This window comes from Ambystoma mexicanum, chromosome 6p (assembly GCF_040938575.1).
Source record: "Ambystoma mexicanum isolate Mex_15411 chromosome 6p, UKY_AmexF1_1, whole genome shotgun sequence".
Lineage (NCBI taxonomy): Eukaryota > Metazoa > Chordata > Amphibia > Caudata > Ambystomatidae > Ambystoma > Ambystoma mexicanum.
This window is the reverse complement of record NC_090935.1, coordinates 345,849,097-345,866,138: the sequence shown is the minus strand read 5'-3', so window position 1 is coordinate 345,866,138 and position 17,042 is coordinate 345,849,097. Positions and strand designations below refer to the sequence as shown.

The following is a 17,042-nucleotide window of genomic DNA, read 5'->3' as shown; positions in this document are numbered from 1 at the left end:
AGTTGATTGATGTTTCTCAATTTTCTTCGGTGTAGTTTCTTTGCCTGTTGCATATCCAGATCGAATGCATGTTTATGCTTCTTCATGATTGGGATATATAAGTTTTGATACACTGATAATGCATCAACGTAAGACTGCGGTTTAAGTAATCTATATTGCGCATTCAATGTTTTGTTAAATGATGATAAATTGTTCGGGGTCCACTTAAAGCGGGATTTAGCATTGTTAATACTTAGGACTTGGGACATCCACTGACGTTCCTGTTCATCAACAGAAATATTCCTGGGCCAGGTTAGCATTAACATATGGTGGTCACTTGCAGATTGCGTGATGATTTTAAAGCTTGTTGTCAGCATAAATTGAGTTTCAGATAAGTACATTTAATCGATGGTGCTCTTCGAGAGTCCTCTCTGCCAAGTCACTTGCAAAGGTATGTCACTGGTAGTGATCCATTAGCCATTCTCATGCCGGTATGATTCATAAAACTGTTCCATTTATTGATTTGAGTTTTCTTCCCTGTGGTTGATTTAATGCAGTCAAGATTAAGATTTCCAACTAGGATGATTGATGCGATTCCATTGGTTTTGGCAATTAGTTCAAATAACATAGATAGGTCTCTATAAAAAAGGCTATCTGCTATTGCGGCAGGGTTTCTATAGATGTTGATGAGAGCTATATCTTGCAAATCAACTGAAATTCATACAAGTTGGGTATAGTTGTTGGGGCATGCCCAAGGATGTAATTTTAGGCCTGCACTGGATTTGACTGCCACTAATAGGCCCGCCATAGGGCGACCTTTTTGCGCCGATATCGCTGGTATGAGAGCTATATCGTGATCATCCCATATAGGTGCAACAGTCATCCAGGTCTCCTGAAGGACTACTATGTCAGCCTCAGTGAGATTGTTGTTCTGTTGCCATTGCAAATGATTATTTCCCCTGGTGTTCCAACTTGTAAGTGTGAGAAAGCTTTGGTTTCCTGTGTGCATTTTTTGTTCCACAGCGCAGAACGCGCATTGACATTCAGTGATACAAGTTTTCCTGGTTGATCGTGACTCCATGGAAGTTTCTCGGTCTTTCCGTTCTGGATCTTGGGCCAAAAGGAAACCCATTCTGAAAAGCTCCATCTTTGCTCGCCATAGTGTGTTCAGAACTAAACCAGATTTCATCCACAGTCTTACTATGGATAGGTTCACATCAATATCAGCTGACGTAAGATCTTCAAGTTCTTGAATGTCATTGAAGATATTTAGGACACTTGTTCTGGATAGATCATACTTTTGATGGGGGGCCTCGCGCCATTTCAATATCAACGTGTAGTAATTGGCAAACTTATTTTTATTATGGTCCGTCTTCTGATGTTTGCCGTTGAGGCCTTCAGTTGTATGTTGAAAATTGAATTCTTTTATCAGAGCTTTTTGTGATTGGTTTTTCACAGGTATGGAAGACTTGTCGTGATGCATAGTCACTAACCGACGCACTGCTGTTTGTAGGAGCGACTATGTGTCCATTGACTCTTGGTTGAGCGCTACGGTTTGAGCCATGGATGTGTTGTGAGAGATAGGTTTCTATAATTGTTTTGATAGTCTCGTTCTGAACATTTGCATCATGTGGACGCATTCTCTCTTTTATTGTTGCTAAAGGAGGGTTAGTTATGCTGGATTGTTTCTCTTTTTCTGAAATTTCTTCCAAGTTCAATTGTAGCTGGTTTTGCACGTTGTGAGAAATATGCGTCAACAGCTGTTTTGATTAAATCAATCTGAGCATTTGCGTTTTTGGGGTTTAGAAATTGCTGCGAGAACAGGGGCATGGGAGGAGATGCAACTGCAAGCGAGGATTTCTCTGGATCATCCTGTGAATTTATTGCATCGCGCTGACCAGATGCATCCGCCTCAAGCACTCTAATCAATTGATTCAAAGGTGAGTGACTCGAAGGTGGCGGCAATGACTTTTCCATTTGTTCGGGGAGGGCTCGGTTTTTAGAGGCCTGACTGGTTGAACCTGATTGATCATCAGTTTTTTCTGATGGTTTTGTTAAGTCAATCGTAGGAATACGTGGATGGGGATTGCTGACTTTATTTATTTTATTACTCGGTTGGTAGGGTTTGGTAACCAGATGTCTCGCTTTACCTTTGGCCCGTGGATGTTTATTGAAAACATCATACGTCACTTTATTGGGCTGCCGGTTATCTATTGTTGGATCATTTTCCACACTTATCCATGAAGAGTGAGGGTCCGCTGTTGTGGGAATATCACTTTCAATTGGGCGAATTATGTGATCAAATGAAGGTAAAGTTTGAGCTGGTATTGTAGTCGCTGGTAAAGGAGTCGTCGCACTTGACACAACTATGGGATCTTCATTTTCAGTCGATGACTCTTGCAAGGTCAGCAATCTCTGATGCGGGTGAGTTTTAATCCAAGTAGTTATTTGATCAATTTTTTCTGATTGTTGATTAATTTTCAGTTCAAGTGTTGCAAAGAGTTTGAGTAAGGTCTGGATTGTAGAGTTTACCGCCACTAAAGTAATTTCAATAAGCCATTATTGGAAGTGGTTGTCTCTTGTTCTCTAGAGGAAGCTCAATGTCTAGGAGTTGGGAGAATGTATGAGGCCGCAAGGTAAATGGAAGTGTCCATTAAGCAGCGTTGACGGTAATCCGGAGATGTGGAGCGAAGGGAGGAAATTGGTCCTCGTGTACTAGCATGAATGGACATTTTCAGAAAAAACCTCTTCATTTTCTTCAGTGTCAAAGATTTCTTCAATTTGCTTCAGTTGTGGACGAGATTCTTTCTCTTTTTCTGCTTTCTTGAGCGCTTGTAGCATGGTGGTATCAGAGACCGGATGTTCTTCCGGATTTTGGGATTCTTCATGATTCGTTGATGAGGCCTTGGAAGGGCTCGACTGTACAGGGGTGAGAGCAGAGTCTTGTGCCACTATTTTTGGTGGAAAACAAAACGGTCTGATATTTTTAATGGAAGTCAGAGTTTTTACTCGCGGTGTAAGTATAATGGACTTACTTGAGGACACTTGTTTTGGATTGGCATTCGAGTTAGTTGAATCAGAGCTCACAAGAGTGCCTATGAGTTTAGCGGAGTTGGGCATATTAGATTTTAGGGTGTAGAGTAGCATAAACATGAAAAGATATGTGCAAAAAATGATGATAATTACCCAAATTAGCAAGTCGATTGATCAGATAAAAAGAAGCAGAAATAATGAAGACTCACGTCAACAATTATAGAACACTCACTACTGAGAGACACCAGACAGAACTTCGTTTGTCACTATACAAAGACCCATGGCCTCAGCACCGCAGCTTCAGGGCTTAGCGGCCAAGCAGGACTTCTAGGGACTTGCTTCGCTGCGCGCACGCGCGGTAGGTATTATAGCACCTCCTACAAAACGGAGTACAGCGCTCCTAGATAACGAAGGAAAATACACTTTAGTAAGGGAAAAATAGCACAAAGGTGTTAGTGCAATTGTCTCTGGTGTTCACCTTGTGGATACTGTAGTCTTTGTAATCCAAATGCTTGAAATAAGTCCAAAATGAAATGAGTGAATCCGAGCAGGAATACAGCAGCATCTCGCGGCCAAGCGGGACTTGCTTGGGTACGCGCGCGTGCGCTAAGTTTTATAGCACCTCCTACAAAATGGAGTACAGCGCTCCTCGTGGATTCTGTAGTCTTTGTAATCCAAATGCTTGAAATAAGTCCAAAATGAAACGAGTGAATCCGAGCAGGAATACAGCAGCGTCTCGCGGCCAAGCAGGACTTCTAGGGACTTGCTTGTACTAATAAATACAAAATAACAAAGAACAACAAAGAGGGAGCAAATAATCACATCCCATACACTGTCCAGTCTTAGTTATGTACACATTTTCTATCAATGTTCGTGCGCACGTTATTGCTTCAAACCCTTGAGGCGTGCATCTATTGTCCTCACTCAAGTCCATCTCAACCCATGCTGACTTACTAGCACTCAGCTGTGCCGGGCCAAGAGACCTTAACTTTTAAAACAAAAAATAAACTGTGCATGCTATTGGCATCCTGCCCCTCCCTCTCCACCCCCTCCAAATCTTCTCTGTTTCCTCCGTCCTACTTCGACTCTGCGCCCTGCCTTGCTCAATGCACCTCTTACCACTGCTGTTCAAACTTCACGGTGGCATGTCATCAGAGGGCGCGAACATCTCTTGTACCAATATATTCCATGCTGTGACATCATTGCTGACCTCCCTTTTTCCCCTGTGCACTGCCCATGCCACACCACGGTTTCCGCCTCCACCCATTTCCTCAGGTCTCTCCACCATGCATCTAATAGGGGACCTCCCACGATCTTCAATTCCAATGCAATCCTGCGCTTCGACAAAATACAGATGAGGTCTTTTATTTTAGCTATATGTGCCACCATGCGCCGCCGCGGAATCGCTCCCAGCAAGCATGCCTCTAGTGGCCATTCATACATTTTTATCCCCCCTCCCGATACCCTATATGCGACATCCTGCCGAAACATGTGCAGCATATCTGCTGACTCACTTATGCATCTTTGCTTCCCCGCACCCCGGTACCGTGAAATGGTGTGTGGGGTCAAGTATGCCATATGCGTAATCAGTAGCTGAATCTGCTTAAACCTGGCATTTCTGGACACGTTCCGTGTATGCAACATCAAATTAGCCCAGGCAGAAAAGATGCCTTATTGATAGAAAGTATTCAGGAGGAGAGGAGCAAAATATGCATTGCATGTGGCAATCACACGTGTGGAACAACCAGCACCAATGTGTTTCATGTCTTCTCAGAAGTAGTCGTCAAAACTGATGTTGTGGAAAGTCAAAACACTTTGCTAAATTGTTTGAAGTACATTTTACCACAGACGTACTTGTAGTGTTAGTAGTTTTCATTGATCCTGGCAGGCGAGTATATCAGGGGAGGAACTTTGTAGTGGTAGACCTGGCAGGTGAGTGGACCAGGTAGAAGTCATTGAAATACTGTGTTATGCCTAAAAACTGTGACAAAAATAAGTGCAAGACCACTAAAGTATACTGTGAACTATTGTGGAATCATCCTGACTAAAGTATTTTGTTGATACAGACGGACTGTTGAAGGATTCTCGTTTTCTAAGAAGAAGTTGTGTTGAACTCTAGATTCAATGAAGGCACTACCGTTATTGCTGCAAAGAACTCAAGTTTTGGAACCAACAGTGCAGAGAATATGAGTAAGAATAGTGTGCTTGTTTGAGCTGTTCCTGCTTCTGAGAGTGTACCATCTATCTTTGCAGCAAGATATTATTTACCCAAGTGGCTGGGTGTCACCGGCATCAATTGTTTCAGCCTAGAGGAAGACTGCAAAGTCAAAACGTTGGCTATGTGCTTTGTAATAAATTACAGATTATTTATGAACTTTGTGGAGCGCTGTGCGGTTGTGCCTTCATTGAATCAATCGTCTCTGAGGGGATTTGGGGCATAGGGTCGTACATTGCACAACAACCCGCAGCAGCCCTAGTGTATCCGACTGGTGCAGCAATATACTTCTTAAATTAGTGACTAGCACAGTGGTTCAAGCTCACTTGCCCCAAACCTCTTTTTGTGCTGAACTCTATGCTACAAGTGGGGAGATAAAGACTTGCTGAAAATTTTGAACTGTTGGTCAAGTCCAAGTGAGAGACTTTTTGGAGCAAGAACTTTATTGCAAGACGGAACTTTTCTATTTTGTACTATTTATTGAAAATCCTATTTGAATCTGGGGAAGGGGATATCATCCGGGATACAAGGAGAAAGAGTTATCAGGTTTTTATATAGACCGTAACTGGTATTTCTGTTATGTTTGAATAGCCATTCATTACTGTGTTGAGTTTGTTGTATGTATAAGTGTGAGGGACAGATTTCTTTTGTTAGAGTGTTTCCTTTAGTTTAGTTTATTTTGATAGGCAGGGAAATCCTCTGAAGGGTAAGGATAGTGAGGCGTTTGTGAAACCCCTTTTTGAGTTAGTAAAATGGCATCTTATGAAAAACCTCTACCAAGTTGTCTGGCTCACATTTCTGACCCCTCACAAACGGTATAGTGAAGATGGGTTAAGTTACTTAGCTGTAACTATGGTTCTCCAGCATGGGTCTGGCACGGATTCGCATGCTCATGAATATTGCCCGTCAGGCTGAGAATCCTCAGTAAAAGAAAAAAACAGTTTCACTTTGCCTTTAAAACTGTATTTCTTCTCTAAACCAATCACTGTCCTCTGGGTCATAGTGCCTCCATCCAATGACAGTCCTCTCCCTGAGCTCCTCCCCTGGCAGCCATCTTTAGATTTGGTAAGTACGTAAAGACGTTTGACCAAGAAGAGCCGCAGAGGGGTTGGTGGGAGGGTTTGCATGTGAATTCATGCCTGACCCATGCTGGAGAACAATAGTTACAGGTATGTAACTCAAACCTTCGCCAGCGTGGGGTCTGGCATGGATTCACATGCTCATGAATAACAAATACATAGCAGTACCACATTATACAACCACGGGAGGTGGCAAGGCTCAACAAAAGCAATTAACTCTTACCTCTGGAACAAGCTCACCTCAAGTGAACGGGTTGCGTAGCACTGCTTGGCCGACTCTGGACTACTCCATGGAATCCCTGTCAACGCAGTAGTACTTTGTGAAGGTGTGCGTGGACCTCCAAGTAGCAGCGCTGCAGATGTCCAGCAGGGGCACACCAGACATGAACACCGTCATGGCAGCGATCACTCTGGTGGAGTGGGCTCTTGGGCGGCCGTCGATTCGCCAACCGATGACCGTGCGTGATGCAGCCCGTGAGCCACCTTGAAATGGAAGCCTTGGACACGGCATTCCCATGGGTCACAGGACCTAAGTTCACAAACCGTTGTGAAGTCTTCCGGAAACTCTTTGTGCATGTCTCAGAGAACTTCAGGGCACAAGCCAGGTCCAGCAAGTGCAAGGCCATTTCTGCCGGCAATGAAGGTTTCTGGAAAAAAGCAGGTAACACCAAAGACTCGCTGAGGTGGTAATCCGACTGACCCTTCGGCATGAAAGAGGGCTGCATACGCAGGACCACCCTTGATTCATGGAAAGTCAGGTACGGTTGCTTGCAGGATAGGGCCTGGTTCTCACCTACACGTCTGGCAGAGGTGATGGCCACAAGGAAAGCCGTCTTCCACGAGAGAAACTTGGGGCCTGATGCATAGGCTAGAAGGGAGCCCACATGAGCCTTGTCAGAACTACGTTGAGCTTCCACGCCGGGGCAGGAGCTGTCACCGGTGGGAAAGATCTGAAAAGTCCTTTGAGAAATTCCTTGACGAGTCTGTGGGACCAGAGCGAGGATCTTCCTGTGGCTCTGGTGTAGCGGGAGATAGCCGCCAGATGCATCTTGATGGAGGCGTGCACCAGATCAGCCTTTGCTAAGGATAGTAATTATGGAAGGATCTGTGTAGCCGTGACCCTCAGAGGGGTAATCTTCTGGGACCGGCAACACATACCAAAAAGCTTCCACTTATGGCTGTAGCACTTTAAGATCGACGACGCCCTGGCCTTGGCGAGGACCTCCCTGCAGTCCGCTGATAACACATAACCTCCAAACTCGAAGGCTGCAGGAGCCAAGCCTTCAGGTTCAGCGATCCTGGGTCGTGATGAAGGATTGCGCCTCCCTCTCTGGTGAGAAAATCCGGAACCACCAGCAACTTGACTGGAGGCGCCGCTGACAGGCTGAGGTGGTCTGGGTACCAAATCTGCCTCGGCCACGCTGGGGCGATTAGTAGCATCCTGCATTGGCACTGAGTGTGTTGATGACTTGTAGCAGGAAAGGGAATGGGAGGGGCACGCATTTAGAAAGTCCTTCCCACAGGCAGGAGAATGCGCACCCCAAGCACCTCGCCTGGTGGAACCTGCTGGAAAACGTCTGGCATTTGGAGTTAGTCGCCGTCGCAAACAGATTGATCTGGGGTGTGCCCCTTTTGGCGAACAGGCGGTCCACCTGATCCTGGAGAAGCTCCCACTCGTGGCAGGTGCGCAGTTCCCTGCTGAGGGAGTCTGCAATGGTGTTCTTGACTCCCGCTAGGTGAAGAGGGACGAAGAAACTCCCCTGTTCGATGGCCCAGTGTAACAAGTCCTGGGCCTCCTTGGATGTGGGAGCAGACCACGCACTCTCGTTGAGAGGGCTCTTGTCCGTGAAACATCTGGACACATGTATCCAACGGGCATCCAGGAATTCTTGTAGGGGTTGCATCTGCCATCTGCAGAGGCAGACGAGGTAGATGCAGGACGATATCATGCCCAGTAACGACTTGCTAGGCCCCAGTTTGGCCATCTTCGCCGACGATAGCCGTTGCACCTTTCCTTGAATGCCAAGCAAGACACTGTGTTGAGTCTGGCGCCTAGGAACAGCGATTTCTGCGATGGCGTTGAGCAGGACTTCAGATAGTTGAAGGAGTATCCCAGATCCATCGCCTTCGTGTGCTCGTCAGCCAGCTCCTGCAAATGGGCGGGAATTAGCTAGTCGTCCAGGTACGGGTATATATGAATGTTCTGTAGACGTAGATGGGATGCCACTGGTGCCAGGCACTTCGTGAATACTCTTGGGGTCGACTTCAAGCTGAATGGTAGGGCCTTGAACTGGTAGTGCTGACCCTGAACCACAAAATGTAGAAATGCCCGATGTTTCTTGTGAATGGGGACCTGGAATTATGCATCCTCCAGGTCCAACGATAAGTCTCCTTTTTCCATTTGGCCAAGCACGTGCTACAACAGGACCATTCTGAATTTCTGGGACTTTAAGTATTTGTTCAGATGTCGCAGGTTCATGATGGGCCTCCGCCCACCTGTCTTCTTTCTAACTGGAAAGTATCTGGAATAAACTCTGAAGCCCCAGAGCCGTTGGGAAACTAGATCTATCGCCCTGTTTCGTGCCTTGGCTCGTACCTCTTCCAGAAGCTTAGGGATGTGCTGCACCTGCCGGGGAAGCAGCGGAATAAGAGGACACCTGCGTTGGAACTCCAGGGTGGGCCCCTGGGTGAGAGCATCCAGCACCCATCTGTCGGTGGTAATCTTTCTCCACTCGCTGACGAACCTAGTCAGACGGCCTCCCACAGGGGTGCATGAGTGAGGGCCGACGTCTTCGCCATTCAGGCTTGCTTGGGCCCGGCGTCCTGCCCTGTGGGCGACAGCAATGCTGTCCTCCTGTTACGCTCACCTGGTCACTGCGGGGGTGTTGGGGCACGGTTGGAGCCCTCCCAGGAGTTGACTCCCTCGGATCGCTTCTTTCCCCCAACTGCTGCGTTTTCGAGGACCCGGAAAACTGGAACTGTTCCTGAGAGAAGATGAGAGGTAGTGAGGATATCCTGGTGGTGTCGCGGTTCCCCTCAACCCCTTCGTGCAAAAATGTAGTCGCAGGAGTTTGCCCATGCAAGCTCACCTGTTTTTATGTAAGGATGAGCTCTCCGTCCTGGTTTCCTTCAGCAGGGGTGCTGTGGATGGACCTAGTTGCATCACTGGTCCAGATTGTAGAGGTCCAGGCCGGCTGCGACCATTCCGTCTCCAAGGTAGGTGTTTATAACTATGATAATTGTCCGTATTCTTGATGTTAATTCTTCCCCAATGATTATTGTTCGTAACCATATATTGTTCTCTTTCCCCCTTAGTGATGAGATGGCTCAGCAGCGCATGATGGTGGAAAAAGTCTATCCCGGATGACCCACTGGTGTTAAGTAGACAGTTCCAGAAGCTGCGCTAAGTTTGTGAGTTGCGCTGCTTTAGCGTATTAAAGTCTATGCGATTGCTCACCTTATATTTCTTATTCTCTTTGCAGGTGCGACTGGTCGGTGTTAGCTGGTGAGCGGTTTCCGAACCCCTGCAGGCTGCCGGAGAAGAAGATCTGAGTGGATGCTGCGCCTGAAGATGGCCCGGTGTTGATAGGAGTTTGGGACAGGTAAGGATGCTGGGTGGCACCCGCAGAGGATTCAAGAAGACAGCTAAGATGAATGCGGCTGCTGCAGAGTGGGAATCGATAGCGGTGCTTCTTCGAACGGTGGCGTGGCTGAATCCAGGTAAGATGTGCGCGGCGGCTGCAGAGTGGGAAGCTGATGGCAGTGCTTCCAGCGATGGTGTGGCTGAATCCATTTAAGATACTGGAGGTTTTCGGAGACTGAAGATGCACGTGCTGGACCAGGTAAGATGCTGAAGGGTTCCGGAGACTGAAGACGCACGTGCTGAACCAGGTAAGGGTCTTCTGAATGGCGGTAAGCGTTACGCTGCTCTTAGCAGACTAACGCGAACTGCCGGGTGGGGCCGGTTTATACAGCCTGGCCCCAGCTACTCCCCTTAGGCCCCGCCTTGTGGCCCCACCTTGCTCCTCCTCCTGTCTTCTGCACGTACCTTTCCTGTACTAATAGGGCCCCGCACAGCCTTGATGCACGTGCCTTCTGTGTTCTGTGTGCAAAGCACACTTTGTAATGAGCTTGGTGCCACAGGCGCCAAGACTGGGTCCATTGGGACCCTGCGGGATGCAAAGTACTGGGTCCTTGCCCAGTGGCCATGACACCTCTGCTACCGTAGCCCTGGGAGTGGCCTCTGTGGGCTTCTTGCGTTGAGGATCGGGAAGTGTGTCTGTACGACGTGGAAAACCCTTTCGATGACCGGCTCGATATTCCCCTGGAGGAGTGAAAAGACGACGACCTGTGCTGTTGGAGAGTGCCAAGGGAACGGGCCGTCTCTGTATCCGCTTTTATGGCTTGGAGGGACTCGACTGCTTTTCTAAACAGATTTTCCCCAACGAAGGGTATGTCCAGCATCTTCACTCGGACCTCCTGACGGAAGTTAGTGACCTTCATCCATCCCTGCCGACGAAGGCAGACACTGTTCCCCATTTGCCGGAACCCTATGTGGGCGACGTACACTGCCACCGTGATAGTGCAGTCCGATGCCACTTCTCCTTCCTGGAAGAGGGCAACAGCCTACATCTCCTCGTCGGGGAGAAACTCCAGGATCGGTCCTAGTTTGCACCACAACTCCCGGTCGTACCAGGCTAGGAATGCCAATGCGTTGGCCGCCTTGATTGTGGACACTGCGGTGTAAATCACCTTCTTCCCCCATGGCGCCCATCCTTTTCCCCTCACTGTCCGGAGGGACCGAAGATGGGTTAGCCAACCATTTCCTCGCAGCCGCCGACACCACCGAATCTGGCGATGGTTGCAATCTCAGTCATTTGGGTGCAGAGTCCGGCACCCTATACTTATTTTCCAGCCTATCCCGATTGGCTGGAGCTGTGCAAGGTTTCTTCATGAGGGTTACACCCTCTTCCCAAATATCATCCAGAAAAGGCACTGCCATGATAGTCTTCCTCTTGGCCTTTGATACAAGAAGCCCTTCTTCTTGGTTTCCTCAGGCACCAGCAGGAATAGCTCAGAGGCCCTAGCGATCATGGAGTGGAACAAACCCGCCTCATCCGGTGGGGAAACCCTTTGCGGTTCATCGATATGTGTCCATTCACCGTCCACTGCGACAATGTCTTCGTCGTCATCTGTTGTGGCCATATCCGTTCCCGTACCAGTGTCTGGGTCTTCTGGGGGAGTTGGGTCCCGATGCAGTGGAGGAGTTTGATATGGGGGCATCAGATGACGCATCCTCTTCTTCAGCAGAGGCTGACCAGGGACCTACCGGTGCCGGAGGCATTCTCATCTGGATCTGACACCAAGGTGTGGAGAGTCGACAGAATATCCAAGGAAATGTCCCTCGGCTTAGAAGGCAACACAGGGAAACTGCGCCGTTGTCGTCCTTGTCATCGTCCTCGCGGACTGTATGCATGGACTCTTAATCTTCGTTGTCCATGGACGAGACCTCCATGGCTTGGGGGACGACTTGGGAGGGCTGTTTCAGGGCCTCCTCCCCCCCCTTTTTTCTCCTTGAGGGTTCTGAACCGGTACCTGTGCCAGTATTTTCACCCCTTCCGGCGAACCTGCAGACTTTGGCAAAGTTTCTGCGGTGGTGTCGCGTCATGGGGGCAGGGACACTTTCTGCACCGTGGGAGCCACCCTTGTAGGATCAGCGCCCTTAGCTGCCGTGGTAGTAGTAGCCATCGAGGGAGTCGCCAAGGAGGTCTTTGCCTGTGCCGGTTGAGACTGCGAGGGCTGCGCGACTTCCTTCTCCTCTGCCCGCAGCTTCTCGGATTGCTCCCGTAGATTAGCCAGGGTAGATGACTTCCTCTTACAAGAGGAGTTTGATGGTAGGCAGGCAATGGATGCGGAAGGTGATGCTGACTGCACCCTATCCACCTTGGGACCCACTTCCACGGCGAAACCGGTGGACTCAGACTTGCGGATCCCGGCCTTATCTTGGGCCCCCACAGATGAGCCGCCCTCAAAGGACTTAAAAGACAGCTCCTTGGATCGGCTGGTCCCGGACAGGCATAGTAGGCTGGCGGCATGGCAAGGCATGACCCTGCTTGGAGCATGAGTCAGAGGCCTTGGTGTTAAGCCATGCCGCCAGCCTACCATGCCTGTCCTTCGTAGTTTTCTTAGAGAAACTGAGGCATATCTTGCACTCCACCTCCTTATGGTCCGGGTGTAGGCAGCAGAGGCATTGTAGGTGCTTGTCCTCCACAAACCCATTCGGTAGCCCGCATTTGGTGCAGGGCCTGAAGATGGACCTGCCCTCCTTCTCCTCCGTCATGGTTGGATGACGCATAGTAGGCCCAAGATGGCCTTCGAGAATATTGGATAAATCCTAGACCTTGACGGGTGCAGAACTTCACCAACAGTGGGTTCACGCAGATGAATGAAAGAGCAAACAGGCTCTTTAAAACAAAAATCACATTTTCTCGTCGAAAAACATGAAAAAACTTACAAAAAGCTCAGAGAGCAACTCGAGGCCTCCAAACACTGAAGCGTGCAGTAAAAATCTGAAGATGGCTGCCAGGGGAGTGGCTTAGGGAGAGGACTGTCAATGAATGGGGGCAGTACGACCCAGAGGACAGTGATTGGTTTAGAGGAGGAATACAGTTTTACTGTGCAACTGTTTTACCGAGGATTCCCACCCTGACGACGGGGAATATTCATGAGCATGTGAATTCATGCCATACCCCATGATGGAGAATTTTGATAAATACACAATAAGGGAATATCATACAATATATCTTTTAAAAAATTGTCTTGATAAGCAAGAACACCACACAGGGTCAGAAAATGTTCACAGGAGTACATAAGGTCCAAGCAGAGTTTTGCTGATTCTCACATACATCTGTCAGAACAATTTTGTACAAGTCTCAATGTTAGACTAGGGACCCATACAAAACAAAAGCCAATGTTAGCCAATGGAGGTATGCAAGAGGTCCGCACTCAGGGCACCGAGGGGTAAAAGGGACACCTAAGATTCCAGATGGATGAGGGGACCCCAAGACGACACCCAGTCACCAGGATCAACTAACCACACCTACTTGGCCGGAGATAGCAGAGGTTAGTCACAATATTACCACCTAGAACCAAGGCCCTTCTGTTCGTGCAAAAAAGGAAGGAATCAGAACTAAAAGGTAAGGCGACCCCCAATAGGAGATCCGTGTCAAGAAGTCAGCTCGGAATAGGACAGGTTCAGAGCCTACCGAGGTATCTTCAAGAGCAGCAGCCAATGTTTTCAGCTGGATGCCGTGGCATAGCATTGGGAGGATGCGACAACCATTTTAGGAAGATTCTAAGGACCTTTGAGATCAAGAGCAACAACAGGAAGAGTCACAATTCTCTGCCAGGTGGGCAAGGTCAGCCACCAAATATCATGACTCATAAATGGGTCAACAAACACAGCTGAGTCGGGAGGGACAAGCTGAAGAGGCACATGCAAACAAACTGCATTTCAGACACCCGAGATCACAGATGGTTCAATTGTGACCCTAGCCACAAATCAAAGGTCAGGGTTAGAATAAATTGAAGCAGGAAAGGAAACTGGAGGTCCTCACGCTGGAGGGACAGTAACAGGGTCCTGCACACTGGTCATTCATCAAATTTGTAGTTCCAGAAGATGAAACAGCCAAATCAGCATAGACGCTGTCTCTGGGTTGAGGGGCAAGAAGCACAGAAAAGCCCTAGAAGTTGGGGGTTCACAAAAACCCCTCTGTTAGGCAGAATTATATGCAGTAGCCTTTGGGAACACCACACACAATTAAGACTACAAGTGACAGTACAAATTCACCTTTGGTACAAGCCTGTAATACACAGTTAAAGTGGTAGCAGTGGCTGAGCAGCCAGACGTATCTCAAGAGTAAGTGAGCAGTAGCAAATAGTTACACAAAGGACAGCAATTACTATGATCCAGGCAAACACTGACTCAAGCTTTTCAAGTAAAAGAATATACATTTATTTCACTCTTCAGTTGTATAACATTTCACTCTTCTAAACAGTTTAAAAATCAAACTCTTAATACACCACACCACTTCCCTTAAATTCCAGACAAGTTAAGCTCACAAAATGAAGCGGGAGCAAAATGGCACTCCAGCAATTTAAAAGGGAGGGAAAGACAGAAGTCAACAGAAATAGAATCACACCAACAGGTAAGTACTGAGGGCAATCGAACAAGAGAGACTACAATGATAAAAATCAGATAGAAAAGGCTTAGGGCCAAAGTCAATGGTTCAAAAGTCTTTTGCTCAAGGTAATACAGTTCAGTGTAGTTCGCGGTAAAGTTTGTGGCACAGTTTCCGGACGAGGTTGGTTGGTAGAAAAGTTAGTTCAAAGAGAAAAGGACAAGCCCTCGGATTGGAGAAAGATTTCAAACACTTTCACCGCGGATGAACAAAACGAACAACCGGATTTGCACAGTACCTTAAAACGGAGAGGGAGCTGTAGCTGAGGCAGAGGTTCCTGGTAGTTCCTGCAGGCTCACGGTTCCTGAAGCGGCTGTCGGACTGATCAGAAGTAGGAAGACTGGAGGGTCCTGCACTACCCAGGGAAGAAACCAGCAGCAGAGCAAAGCAACGAATAAAAGGTGCACTCCTTAAAAACCAAGCAGGGTCCGACCTTCCTGGCTATCCGGACCACTGTAGCTCTGTACAGCGAAGTCGATCAGAGGAGGGGTCCTGGCTTGCAGTTTGGGTGAACTGGTTGGTCCCACCAGCTCAAGGGAAGACGTTTCCTGGAGGATCTTCTCTGTCGTTGGATTCTGAAGATTCAGACCTGCAGCAGGGCTTCACCGGGCGGTTCAGTCGTGGTAGGGGTCCTCTTCCGTCAGTTCCTCGTAGGTTCTTTCGTTCCATTGGCGACTCTGCTCTTTCAGTCCCAGAGACCTGCTTTTTATGCAGTTTTCCCCCATTCATACAGCCTGGCTGTCAATCACACAGCAGGGTGGCTGTCCTGGCAAGGACAGTCGCCCAGCCAATCAAGCAGGAGTGCGACTTGGGTTACCAAGGGAACCCATGGCAGGGGTCCTAAAACCCCTCCCTCACATCCTGCCTACCCAGACTCTCAGGCGCCTAAAGGAGGGCTTCTGTGTGGAAGCCCGCGAAAAGGCAATGAACAAAGGGACCAAACCTGGTTTGGCGCGCAGAGTAAAACACAAGACATTTACACAAAGAAATGGCGAATAAACCCAGCCGGAGCCGTAATAAAATATATATGGTCAAGCGGGTTTATGTTTGAGGCTAATATAATAGCCTAAAACAATACTATTGTTATTTAAGATAACCGCGGTATAAAAAATAGGGTATATACCACTGCCACCAGCCAAGTCTTAGTGTAAAGGGAGCGAAACAATGCTCCAAGGGACACAGACAAAAAGGGATACAAATTAACCATTTCCAGTACTCCATGGAAGATGGGGTGTAATGGGTCTGTGGTAAAAGTGACTAAATACAATTAATGGCAACTTTATCTTTTCTCAGGGACAGTAGTCAGCCCCAGAAAAATGGAGTCAGTGGGAAGTCTAAAAGACAACCCTGTGTCACTGCACTGAAGGTGCTGTGTAACACACATGGAAGAATATGGTGCCAGGGAGTAAGTGAGGCTCCAGTGCCCAAGATCACACAAAAAGTAGAAATACACATAGCAAAACACATGTAAGAGTGGGAAAAAAGGCTCACACTCTTACCAGGTGAAAAAAATAAATCCTAGAAATCCAGCAAAGCTGCGGGACTCAGTAGATGAGGGAAGAATCAAGGAGAATTCTCTCTAACACCCTCTAGGACAACAGATCCAGCTATCACAACGGGATGAAAGTGAGGAAGCACCATACAAGGTTCCTTCTGGTCGTCGGAGAGGAAGTCTCGCAAAAGTGTTGTTGCAGCGCTGCAGTCTCCAACCAAACACACAAGGCCCTTGCCAAATGGGAGTGGGAAATATCGGGAGTTGCGGTCTTGGCTTTTCACTGACTGCAAGCTGAAGAAAAAACTTCTTTCTAAGGCTTTAAAGCGACCTTCAGTCGACTTTGTTGAAATTCGACTTAGGCGCTGTGAGTTAAAAATGGCTTTGTCTACTTTGAGGTTGGAACTTGCCACAAACATTGGATGAGCCGGCCATGCCTGAATCCAAAACTTTTTGGAATATTGTGTCCAGAAATAGCATAGGGTTGGACACTGTGTCTGACTCTTCATTTGAGGTGGTCTGGGTCAAACACTGAGTTGTTATATAACTCCAAAGTTACTTTTTCTGCATCCCAGTATGAGGTTGCACGAGCTAGTCACTCTCCCATTGTGTTCTGAGAGTTCACGTCATCTTTAGAAGGCAGAAATCCTGCAAAGCTCCTGGTTTTGATGGTGTGCCTATCGGCATATTTTGTTCTGACCGTGAACTATGGTGTCCTTTTTAGTACAGGTTTTTAATATAATTCTCTCTACTTTTTTTAATACCATCCAGTTTTAACATTGGGTTGATTTTACCAATTTCCAAAAAGGGAAGAAGTCTACTCCATCCTCTTACAGTCCTGCAACTTTGTTGAATGAAATCTTTGTCACTTTCTGGACTCATTTTGAAACGTTAGGAGAAATGGTCTGAAGGCAATAATATTCTCTGTGATACCCAGTTGGCCTTTAGGTAAAGTACGGAGACCACACATCAGTGTCTCATCTTTTACCTAATGTGAGCTATAT

The 17,042-nt window shown here is 47.7% G+C and overlaps 1 protein-coding gene across 4 annotated transcripts in view; it reads right to left on the bottom strand.

Moving 5' to 3' along the window:
- Window positions 1-17,042, bottom strand: part of DNAJC21 (DnaJ heat shock protein family (Hsp40) member C21) — a 705,789-nt gene that overhangs the window by 31,946 nt on the left and 656,801 nt on the right. The window lies entirely within an intron of this gene.